This window comes from Ranitomeya imitator, chromosome 2 (genome assembly GCF_032444005.1).
Source record: "Ranitomeya imitator isolate aRanImi1 chromosome 2, aRanImi1.pri, whole genome shotgun sequence".
NCBI classification, from domain to species: Eukaryota; Metazoa; Chordata; class Amphibia; order Anura; family Dendrobatidae; genus Ranitomeya; species Ranitomeya imitator.
This window is the reverse complement of record NC_091283.1, coordinates 355,378,471-355,390,602: the sequence shown is the minus strand read 5'-3', so window position 1 is coordinate 355,390,602 and position 12,132 is coordinate 355,378,471. Positions and strand designations below refer to the sequence as shown.

General features: G+C 44.4%; 1 protein-coding gene across 2 annotated transcripts in view; it reads left to right on the top strand.

The window, feature by feature from the left end:
- The window catches only part of LOC138663789 (oocyte zinc finger protein XlCOF22-like), a 38,952-nt gene that overhangs the window by 22,730 nt on the left and 4,090 nt on the right, over window positions 1-12,132 (top strand). The window lies entirely within an intron of this gene.

The following is a 12,132-nucleotide window of genomic DNA, read 5'->3' as shown; positions in this document are numbered from 1 at the left end:
GTTTTGACTACCGCTTTTGTTGACTGTGGATCCACCATCAATTTAATTGACTCTCATGTTGTGACTCTTTATAAGATAGGGACAGTTAGGCTTCAATTCCCCGTCAAGTTGGTTGCTATTGACTCCTCTCCTCTCACCCAAGAGGGAATCTGTTTTGTGTCTGAGGTTTTTTCACTAAGAGTGGGTCCTGCTCATGTGGAAAACATAAGCTGTTTTGTCTTGAATAATTTGCCTGCGGGTCTGGTTCTAGGTATGCCTTGGCATCAATGAGATAACCCTGTTATTTTTTTAAATTCTTTTTATTGAAATATTCCCCAGGATAAAAGCTAAATGCATATAATATCATAGTATAATGTCAGAATGATTCAAACATTTACCTTTATCCATTCAATACAATAAAATAAAAGTAAGATCACACTCTCAACAATAGAGTGAACAAATACAGAAAAACAGACAGGTTGGAACATAGTGTATTAGAACAAGTTCCGTCATGAAGCATTGCACTCTCACCTAAATTAGGCTAGGTTCACATTGTGTTCATTGACTACATTAAACGGACTACGTTACACCGTGGCATAACGCCGCCATTGAATGCAATGGCGAACGCATCGCTAGCGCACGCCCACAACGGGCGTGCGCTAGCGATGTGCCGTCATTTGAGTGACGGACCCGAGACGCTGGCTGCAGGGTTTCTGGGTCCGTCACTGCTAGTGCAGGTGGAGCTAGCAGATGCTCCATCTGTGCTAGTGTGATGTAGCGCAGGCACTTGCGCTAGCAGCAGCCTGTTAGCGTATGTGCTGAACGGGCTGCTGCTAACGCAATGTGAACCTAGCCTTAGCTAGTTTCTTATCGAAATTTAGAACATGTACCAATTCGGACCATATCAAAAGTACTCTCTTTTAGTCTATGCATATCATATATCACAGTCCATATGTTTGAAGGAACACACATCAAGGCTCGTAATGTGAAATTACCGAAGTCATGGCATTAGGGGATAAATGTGTTAAGGGTGAGTCAAACCGTCTGTCCCAAATCCTGTGAAACTTCTGGGGACATCCTCTATTTCTATATAATATATTCTCATATGGTATTATATTATTAACTAATTTTTTTCCACTGGTTGATAGTGGGAGGCATAACCCCTTTATTGATTGGGTATCTGGGGAAATTGTCCAATGGGGGTCCAATTGTACCAGTCTGTGTTGCAATTCTGTGCCAATGTCCACCACTTTAAAATCTGTATCAGTGTCGTCTGTCGCTCTCTAGGGTATTCTGGAGTACGTAAAAGACTTTGAAGACGTGTTCTCTGAAAGCAAGGCTGAGGCATTACTACCTCATAGACCTTTCGATTGTGCCATTGACTTAGTTCTTGGGGCTAAACTTCACAAGGCTCGTTTGTTTAATCTGTCCCGAGCGCCAAGCCATGAAGGAGTATATTGCGGAGGTCTCCACAAAGGGCATATTCGCCCTTCTGAGACAGGCGAGACGCCTGTAGCCGCTGTTTTTTTTTTCATTAAGAAAAAAGATGGTGGTATGCGGCCGTGTCTCGACTTTCAGGAACTCAACAACATTACCGTGAGAAACATATATCCACTCCCCCTCATTCCGGATCTGTGTAACCAACTCTCAGGGGCCAAATGGTTTTCCAAGCTTGATTTACGGGGGGGACCTATAACCTGATAAGGGCCCGTGAAGGGGATGAGTGGAAAACAGCGTTTCTCACGTCTCAAGGACTGTTTGAGAACCTGGTCATGCCGTTTGGTCTGACTGATGCTCCTGCTGTCTTTCAAAATTTTATTAATGTCATTTTTTCTGATCTGATTGGGCATTTTGTGGTCATTTATCTTGATGACATTTTAGTGTACTCACCTGATGGTCAATCCCACTTGCACCATCTGCGAACTGTTCTTCTTAGACTTAGAGAAAACCATTTGTATGCTAAGTTTGAGAAGTGTTCATTCTTTGTACAGGAATTGTGTTTTTTGGGTTTTGATTATTTCTTGTGAGGGATTTCGCATGGATTCGAAAAAATTCCAGGCTATTACTGATTGGGTTCAACCTCATGATTTAAAGGGTTTGCAACGCTTTCTGGGCTTTGCAAACTACTATCGAAAGTTTATTAAGGTTTTTTCGCAAGTAGTTAAGCCTCTGACTGATCTCACACTCAATGGGGCTGATGTGAAGAATTGGTCAACTTCTGCAAAAAATCATTTTCTGACTTTAAAAAAGTGTTTTATTTCCGTCCCAGTGTTGGTCCAGCCAGTCCCGTCTAGACCTTTTATCGTGGAGGTTGACGTTTCTGAGGTGGGAGTGGGGGCAGTGTTGTCCCAGGGTCCCGCTACTCTGACCAACCTCAAACCTTGCGGCTTCTTTTCCAGAAAGTTCTCTTCTGCCAGGAGAAATTACCATGTGAGTAATAGGGAACTTCTGGCAGTCAAGTTGGCCTTTGAAGAATGGAGGCATTTTTTGGAGGGGGCTGTTCATCCGGTCACCGTGATCTTATATCGAGTCTGCCAAAAGATTGACCCCCGACAAGCCCGCTGGTCGCTTTTTTTTTCCCGATTTCAATTTTCCATCAACTTCCGTCCAGGGTCTAACAATGTTAAGGCAGATGCATTGTCCCGAGGCTTTGATCCAGTGTCTCCTCCTGAACCCCCATCCTCCATTCTTCAGCCCAGGGTGGTGGTGGCTGAAACCTCGTCTGATTTGGAGAGGGAAATTTTTGAGGCCCAGGCTCTGGCTCCCAATAATACAACTGTGGAGAAATTGTTTGTACTGGAACAATTCCATCTTAGACTCCTTCGGGAGTTTCATGAGTCTGTATTGAGTGCTCATGCTGGAATTACGGCCACCCGGGAGGCAGTTACTAGGGTTTTCTGGTGGCCCTCTTTGGTCGCGGATGTTAAAAGGTTTGTGTCTGCATTTGGGGTTTGTGCCCATTCTAAAAATTCTCATTGCCGGCTGGGCTTGGAATTGGTGCCTTTACCAATTCTAGATAGACCATGCACACATTTGTCCAGGGATTTAATCACTAATCTCCCTCCATCCAGGGGTAACTCTGTTGTGTGTGTGGTGGTGGATAGATTTTCCAAACAGGCTCATTTTGTACAGCTGCCCGCTTTACTGTTTGCTGAAACCTTAGCCAGGTTGTTTGTGCTGCATTTGGTCTGTCTGCATGGTGTGCCTACTAATGTGGTGTCTGACAGAGGTGTGCAGTTTGTGGCCAGGTTTTGGATGACTTTTTGTAAGAAGTTGAGAATCACTCTGTCTTTTTCCTCTGCCTATCATCCGGAGTTTAATGGGCAAACCGAATGCACTAACCAGTCCTTGGAGCAAATTCTTAGATGATTGGTATCTTCCAGACAGGATGACTGGTGTGATGCATTACTCGTGGCAGAGTTTGCTTTCAATGGTCATATGAGTCAATCCATGGGAATGTCTCCCTTCATCGTCAACTATGGGTTTAACCAGCATTTTGGGGAATTTTCTTGCATGGACTCAGGTTGTCCGGGGGCGGAGGGTACTGTGCAATGCTTAAAAACCCTGTGGATGGAGGTTCAGCGAAACATCACCAAGGCCCAGGGAAGGTATAAATATTTTGCGAACAAGAGGAGGGGGGCTGATCCTATGTTCCGAGTGAGTGAGAAGGTGTGGTTATCCACCCGCAATATTAAGCTTAAGGTCCCCTCAGCCAAACTGGGTCCTAATTTCATTGGCCCATATAAAATTATTGAGGTTGTCAACCCGGTGACCTACAGGTTACAGCTTCCCGCCTCCTTCAAAATACCCAATGTTTTTCACAGGTCCCTTATGAAACCATTGGGAGCGGTCGAGGAGGACTCCTCATCTGTCACTCCTCCTGTATTGGTGGAAGGTCATCTGGAGTATGAGGTGGGGCGCAACGTTGATTCTCGGTGGGTGTGCTGGAATCTGCAGGATTTGGTGCACTGGAAGGGGTATGGTCCGGTCATGGGTCTCGGCCGGTTTAGTGCATGCCGATCAGTTGGTTTGGGCTTTTCATGCCAGGCATCCTGAGGAGCCTGGGGGTCCAGTGGCCCCCCAGTTAAGAGGGGGGGTACTGTCATGGTTGTGGACAGGGTTCCTTCCCTGTTCTTTCGGCGGTAATTTGTATAGCCCCCTTTTGGTTTAGGGAGGGCTATATTTACCCGCCTTAATCTGGGGATCCTTGTCGGTGATACATCTGTCTTGCCTGTGTGTCTGACCCTATGGTATGCTTGCATATTGTTTAGTCCGATTGCTTTCTTGTGTATGACTCTGCCTGTTTTCTCGTTCTGTGCTTTGCCTTGTGACTCTGTGCTTATTGCCTGTTTCTGGCTCTGACCTTCGGCTTGGTACTCTAACTTCCCTACTGACTGCCCCGTTTGTACTGCACCGCTATCTTTGGCTCCTCAACTTTTTTGCTACGTCTCGACCACGCTTACGTCTCACCCTTCTGGCACTCCATCTACCTCCTGACTTGACCTTGGCATGTTCAGACTACTCTCCAGCTTCGCCGGTCATTGCTGCTATTCGGCATCTGGCCTCGCCTCTGTCCACTCCCCCGGAGGACACATGCTTCAGGTCCTGAGCTGCGGCAGGTTCACCGCAGCGCTCCTTACTCTCTCTCTATCCTTCTGTAACACGTGCACAGACTCCTGCTATAACTCTGCAGCAGGGCTCTTGACAACCACTAGTTACTCATTTTTTACTGGTGAAGACAAGTTGAGTTTGATCATTTCAGTAGATGTGTTATTGTCTATAGTAAGTTTCTGACTACAGTGATTAGTGGCCAAAATACTCTGATTTTACCACTGACCGCAACCAGTTTTGTGTTCCTAACCAGGCAACATATTTTAAATCTGATCTGTCACTCTTTTAGGAATGGGGAACTTTTTTTTCTGCTAAGAGCAATGTGGATATTTATACCATTTTTCAGGGCCGTACAAAACTATCAACTTGAAAATTATCCTGATATATTTGGTCAAACATTTAATTTCCATACTTCCTCCCTAATGTGATAGCTGGAACTGCTTCTCTTTGGTGCAGCACTAATGTTAGTGGATTTTGATGATACTGCTACTCGTAACTCTTTTTGGAGCACAGGCGATTCTTTACAATAAGTTTTGTAAAGAACTTGTAGAAGTCGTTCCAAACAGATGCATATTACACTGTGCATGTCCCTTCACAGTGGGATATTCATCATTGCTCATGTTACATTTTATAGAACTCAGGCATTGGGAGATCTGCAGTATATATCACATAGGACACAGAGAGACTGCCATATACATCAAATAGGATACACTGAGATTGCCGTATACATCACATAGTAGACACTGAGACTGCGGTATAAATCACATAGGAGAAACAGAGAATGCTGTATACACATCAAGAGACACATGGACTGGTGTATGCATGACATAGGAAACACAAAGGTTGGAGTACATACACTACCATTCAAAAGTTTAAGGTCGCTTAGAAATGTCCTTATTTTTGAAAGAAAAGCACAGTTTTTTCCAATGAAGCTAACCTTAAATGATTCATAAATACACTCTATACATTGTTAATATAGTAAATGATTATTCTAGCTGCAAACGTCTGGTTTGTAATGCAATATCTTCTTAGGTGTATAGAGGCCCATTTCCAACAACCATCACTCCAGTGTTCTTATGGTACTTTGTGTTTGCTAACTATGTAAGAAGGCTAATCAATGGTTAGAATACCCTTAAAACCCTTGTGCAAGTATGTTAGCACAGCTGAAAACAGTTTGGCTGATTAGAGAACCTAGTTGAGAATCTGGAGCATTACATTTGTTGGTTCCATTAAACTCTCAAAATGGCCAGGAAAAAAGAACTTTCATGTGAAACTCGACAGTCTATTCTTGTTCTTAGAAATAAAGGCTATTCCATGCGAGAAATTGCCAAGAAACTGAAGATTTCCTACAACGGTGTGTGTTACTCCCTTCAGAGGAGAGCACAAACAGGCTCTAACCAGTGTAGAAAGAGAAGTGGGAGGCCCCGCTGCACAATTGAGCAACTGGCAGCTTCATTAACCCCTTCAAGACCTTGCCCTTTTCGTTTTTGCGTTCTCATTTTTCGCTCCCCTCCTTCCCAGAGCCATAGCTTTTTTATTTTTCCGTCAATATGGCCATGTGAGGGCTGGCTTTTTGCGGGATAAGTTGCACTTTTGAACGACATCATTTGATTTAGCATGTCGTGTAGAGCAATCATATAAAACCCAAAATATATTTATTAGAAAGTCTAAAATGCCACCAACCTGTGGCTACACCTAATAAACAAAACACACAAAAAACACAGTGGAAAATAAGTGTAGGGGAACAAGACAATCCCTAAAAAATATCTGTACTGATAGCTGCTTAACAGCGGGGGTTGGCGCCCTAGGGGGAACGTTGTGGCGCCCCCGCTCAACGGTGGCTTACCCTAGGGTCCCTAGATCGCCCTAGTAATACCAATGGGTCCCTCTACCCACACAATCGGGAATAAACTAAAGGAACCCCTGGACAGCTAGACAGATGACACACCTACCAATAGGGAAGCCTGGACCCCAACACCGTGCATATAAAAACATATGAGAACATGTGGTGGGCTTATGATGAGTATATATGATATCCAATAGACACCTGAACGATCTTGCTAAAAGTCAAAGATTTTGATATTGGTATATATAATGCAAGAGTACCAGTCAATTAGGTCATGCAGAGCATGGTATTCGCTAGAAATTAATCACACGATAGGCAGGCTACCTGATAAGTACATATTTGCCATATAACCATGCGCCCATATGCTGTAAGCAATTGAAAGAAAAGACACTTAATCACAGCGCCCTATGATGTATAAAGAGCTGTGCAGATGGTACTCATCGTCAGGTGTCACGTCATCAGCCCACTGCTGTCATTCACCTCAACGCGTTTCGCCCCTCTGGCTCATCAGGAGGCCCGATCAATCTGTCATGTGTCTCGATGGTAGAGGATACAAGTGAAGTCTGATGCCATTTACCTCCGTTTAAATAAAGTCCCGCCGGGGGCAGCGTGTAAGTCCGTACTTCCTGTGAACAGACCCGGAAGTAGTCATCAAGATGGACGGCTAATGGATTGCTTGTTATTGCGTCTGCGCATGGCGGCCCGCAAAAGATTCCGGGGGGAATTTCATTTAGAATGTTTTTGGGACCAAAGAACAAGATTACTTACGTTATGCTTCGGCTTGTTGATTTCCTCCTTTATGGGGGTTTTATACACAGATCTGTGTGGTTTGACATCTATAAATAGAAATTCCTCTGTTTTAAGGCTCCGCTGGGAAAAGGGTATATATGCTTGGGACCAGGCCTTTTTAAGGTTTATTTTGATCCACCAATCCTTTGCAATTATCAGGTCCCTTATGTAGTTATGTGGCTAAGGGTACTATCCTATGATAATGAACAAATGGATATAGGAAATGGTGGGGTACACGTTGTATATATTAATATTTATTGTCCCAACAGCATTGTCTATGATATGTGGTATTATATAGGCTACATTTTCAGTGTGTGTGCCCGTGAATATTTAAAGTAAACTCATTTTACACTTAATCTGTGAAAACAGAGTGTAATCTGCAATAGGTACTATACAGTATACCAGGCCTGTGATAATGTATATTCTTATATCTTGCTGCCTTTGTAGCATTAGTTTGATGGATGGGCTTTAATGCGCTAAGGGTTGAGCGTGGCTGCTGTAGCGCACCATGTAGCTATGACTACTAGGATGTGAGGTACGTAAGTGACATGGAATTGGGTGCTGTCTGCGGCTTATGATACGCTTGCGCAGAAAACTCCTTGTATGTGGACTCCGCCCAGGTGAAGATCTTACCTATGGGTGTTATAATGTTTCTATAAGAATGCCTCGCGCAGGCGCCGGAACGCACCTTGTACCTAGAGATTGCCGGCAATAGTAAGCAAGGCGGGGAGGGGCTTTTCACCCTATGCGCGTCATTTTGCGCAGGCGCAATGCCTAATAACAACAAGGTTAGGTGACACGCAAGCGGCACGCCCCCCGGAATCTTTTGCGGGCCGCCATGCGCAGACGCAATAACAAGCAATCCATCTTGATGACTACTTCCGGGTCTATTCACAGGAAGTACGGACTTACACGCTGCCCCCGGTGGGACTTTATTTAAATGGAGGTAAATGGCATCAGACTTCACTTGTATCCTCTACTATCGAGACACATGACAGATTGATCGGGCCTCCTGATGAGCCAGAGGGGCGAAACGCGTTGAGGCGAATGACAGCAGTGGGCTGATGACGTGACACCTGACGATGAGTACCATCTGCACAGCTCTTTATACATCATAGGGCGCTGTGATTAAGTGTCTTTTCTTTCAATTGCTTACAGTATATGGGAGCATGGTTATATGGCAAATATGTACTTATCAGGTAGCCTGCCTATCGTGTGATTAATTTCTAGCGAATACCATGCTCTGCATGACCTAATTGACTGGTACTCTTGCATTATATATACCAATATCAAAATCTTTGACTTTTAGCAAGATCGTTCAGGTGTCTATTGGATATCATATATACTCATCATAAGCCCACCACATGTTCTCATATGTTTTTATATGCACGGTGTTGGGGTCCAGGCTTCCCTATTGGTAGGTGTGTCATCTGTCTAGCTGTCCAGGGGTTCCTTTAGTTTATTCCCGATTGTGTGGGTAGAGGGACCCATTGGTATTACTTAGGCGATCTAGGGTAAGCCACCGTTGAGCGGGGGCGCCACAACGTTCCCCCTAGGGCGCCAACCCCCGCTGTTAGGCCGCTATCAGTACAGATATTTTTTAGGGATTGTCTTGTTCCCCTACACTTATTTTCCACGGTGTTTTTTGTGTGTTTTGTTTATTAGGTGTAGCCACAGGTTGGTGGCATTTTAGACTTTCTAATAAATATATTTTGGGTTTTATATGATTGCTCTATTTATTGGCCCAATACAGTTTGATATACGTTAGAATTTTAGCATGTCGTGTACTAGAAAACGGGAAAAAAATTCCAAGTGCGGTGAAATTGCAAAAAAAAGTGCAATCCCACACTTGTTTTTTGTTTGGGTTTTTTTTACCAGGTTTACTAAATGCTACAACTGACCTGCCATTATGATTCTCCAGGTCATTATGAGTTCATAGACACCAAACATGTCTAGGTTATGTTTTATCTAAGTGGTAAAAAAAAATTCCAAATTTTGCTAAAAAAAAATAAAAAAATTGCGCCATTTTCCAAAACCCGTAGCATCTCCATTTTTCGGAATCTCGGGTCAGGTGAGGGCTTATTTTTTGCATGCCAAGCTGACGTTTTTAGGCTGCCGTCACACTAGCAGTATTTGGTCAGTATTTTACATCAGTATTTGTATGCCAAAACCAGGAGTGGGTGATAAATGCAGAAGTGGTGCATGTTTCTATTATACTTTTCCTCTATTTGTTCTACTCCTGGTTTTGGCTTACAAATATTGATGTAAAATACTGACCAAATACTGCTAGTGTGATGGCAGCCTTAATGATACCATTTTGGTGCAGATACATTCTTTTGATCGCCCGTTACTGCATTTTAATGCAATGTCGCTGCGACCAAAAAAAGTAATTCTAGCGTTTCAAATTTTTTTCTCGCTACGCCATTTAGTGATCAGGTTAATCCTCTTTTTTTTTATTGATAGATCGGGTGATTCTGAACGCGGCGATACCAAACATGTGTAGGTTTGATTTTTTTTTTTATTGTTTTATTTTGAATGGGGCGAAAGGGGGGTGATTTAAACTTTTATATTTTTTTTATTTTTGTCATATTTTTTTAAACTTTTTTTAAACTTTTGCCATGCTTCAATAACCTCCATGGAAGGCTAGAAGCTGGCATAGCCTGATCGGCTCTGCTACATAACAGCGATCCTCAGATCGCTCCTATGTAGCTGAATTGCAGGCTTGCTATGAGCGCCGACCACAGGGTGGCGCTCACAGCAAGCCGGCATCAGTAACCATATAGGTCTCAAGGAGATCTCTGGTTAGTATGTCGACTCATCGCTGACCCCCGATCATGTGACGGGGGTCGGCAATGCGAGCATTTCTGGCCACGCAGCCGGAAGCGCCGGTTAAATGCCGCTGTCAGCATTTGACAGCGGCATTTAACTAGTTAATAGCGGGGGGTGAATCGCGAAGTGCCCATCAAGCCAAACCAACTTGTGGGAGGGGCTTCTGGAAGCATGGGGCGAAATTTCTCCAGATTACCTCAGCAAATTAACTGCTAGAATGCCAAGGGTCTGCAATGCTGTAATTGCTACATGGGGAGCATTCTTTGAAAAAAGTTTGAAGGAGAAAATTATTATCTATATACATAATTGTCTAAGGGGTACTTCCGTCTGTCTGTCTGTCCTTCTGTCACGGTTATTCGTTCGCTGATTGGTCTCGGCAGCTGCCTGTCATGGCTGCCGCGACCAATCAGCGACAGCGACAGTCTGATTAGTCCCTCCACTACTCCCCTGCACTTACTGCCCGGCGCCCGCTCCCGCTCCGTAATCCCCTCCACTCACCGCTCACACAGGGTTAATGGCAGCGGTAATGGCCCGCGGTGTAACGCGCTCCGTTACTGCTGCTATTAACCCTGTGTGTCCCCAACTATTTACTATTGATGCTGCCAATGCGGCATCAATAGTAAAAAAATGTGTCGTGTTAAAAATAATAAAAAAAACAAAAAACTGCTATACTCACCCTCCGCTGCCTTTCTCGCTCCTCTCCACGCTCCCGGGACCTCTCCATTGTAAGCGGCAGCTTCCGCTCCCGTCCTAGGGCTTGTGTGGGTCAAGGACCTGCCGTGACGTCACGGTCGGTCATGTGACCGCGACGTCATCATAGGTCCTGCTCACACCAGCCCTGGGACGGGACCGCAAGCTACCGCTTGCAATGGAGCGATCCGGGGAGCGTGGAGAGGAGCGAGAAAGGTGGCGGAGGGTAAGTATAGCAGGACTTCAACGGGCTATAGGTGAGTATATGTTTTTTTTTGTTTGTTTTTTTAAGTCTCTATACTACGTGGTTCTGTGCTGGGCAATATACTACGTGGCTGGGCAATATACTACGTGGCTCTGCTATAGACTATGTGGCTGGGCAATATACTACATGGTTGGGCAATATACTACGTGGCTCAGCTATATACTATGTGGCTGGGCAATATACCGTACTACGTGGGCTGTGCTATTTACTATGTGGCTGGGCAATACGTCACTGGGCAATATACTACGTCGCTGGGCAATATACTACGTCGCTGGGAAATATACTACGTAGCTGGGCAATATACTACGTGGCTGGGCAATATACTACGTGGCTGGGCAATATACTACGTGACTGAACAATATACTACGTCGATGGGCAATATACTACGTGACTGGCCAATATACTACATGGACATGCATATTCTAGAATACCCGATGTGTTAGAATCGGGCCACCATCTAGTTTCAAACAAAAATCTTTTTTTCGAACCTTGTCAATGTCTGGACTAGATTTTCAATTAATTTGGCAACTCATTTGATTAATAAAAGTATGAGTTTTCATGGAAAACATAAAATTGTCTGGGTGACCCTAAACCAGTGGTCCCCAACTCCAGGCCTCGAGGGCCGCCAACAGTGCAGGTTTTCAGGATTTCCTTAGTATTGCACAGGGGTTGGAATCCAACCCCTGTGCAATACTAAGGAAATCCTGAAAACCTGCACTGTTGGCGGCCCTCGAGGCCTGGAGTTGGGGACCACTGCCCTAAACTTTTGAATGGTAATGTACATCACATAGGATATACTGAGGCTGGAATATATACATCATGTAGGATACACTTTGGCTGGATTATATACATCTCACAGCATACACTGGGGATGCAGCATATACATCTCAGGAGCCATAAGGAATTCAGTATATATATCTATGGAGACATGGTGCTGGGCTATATACATCACACAAGGAGACATAGGGGCTGCAGTATATAAATCACAGGAGGAGACACGGACTGTGGTATATATATCTATATTTCACAGGAGGAGACACAGTGGCTGCGGTATATACATCAGAGGCGGAGACACAGGGGCTTCGGTTTATACATCTGAGCAGGAGACACAGTGGTATATTCA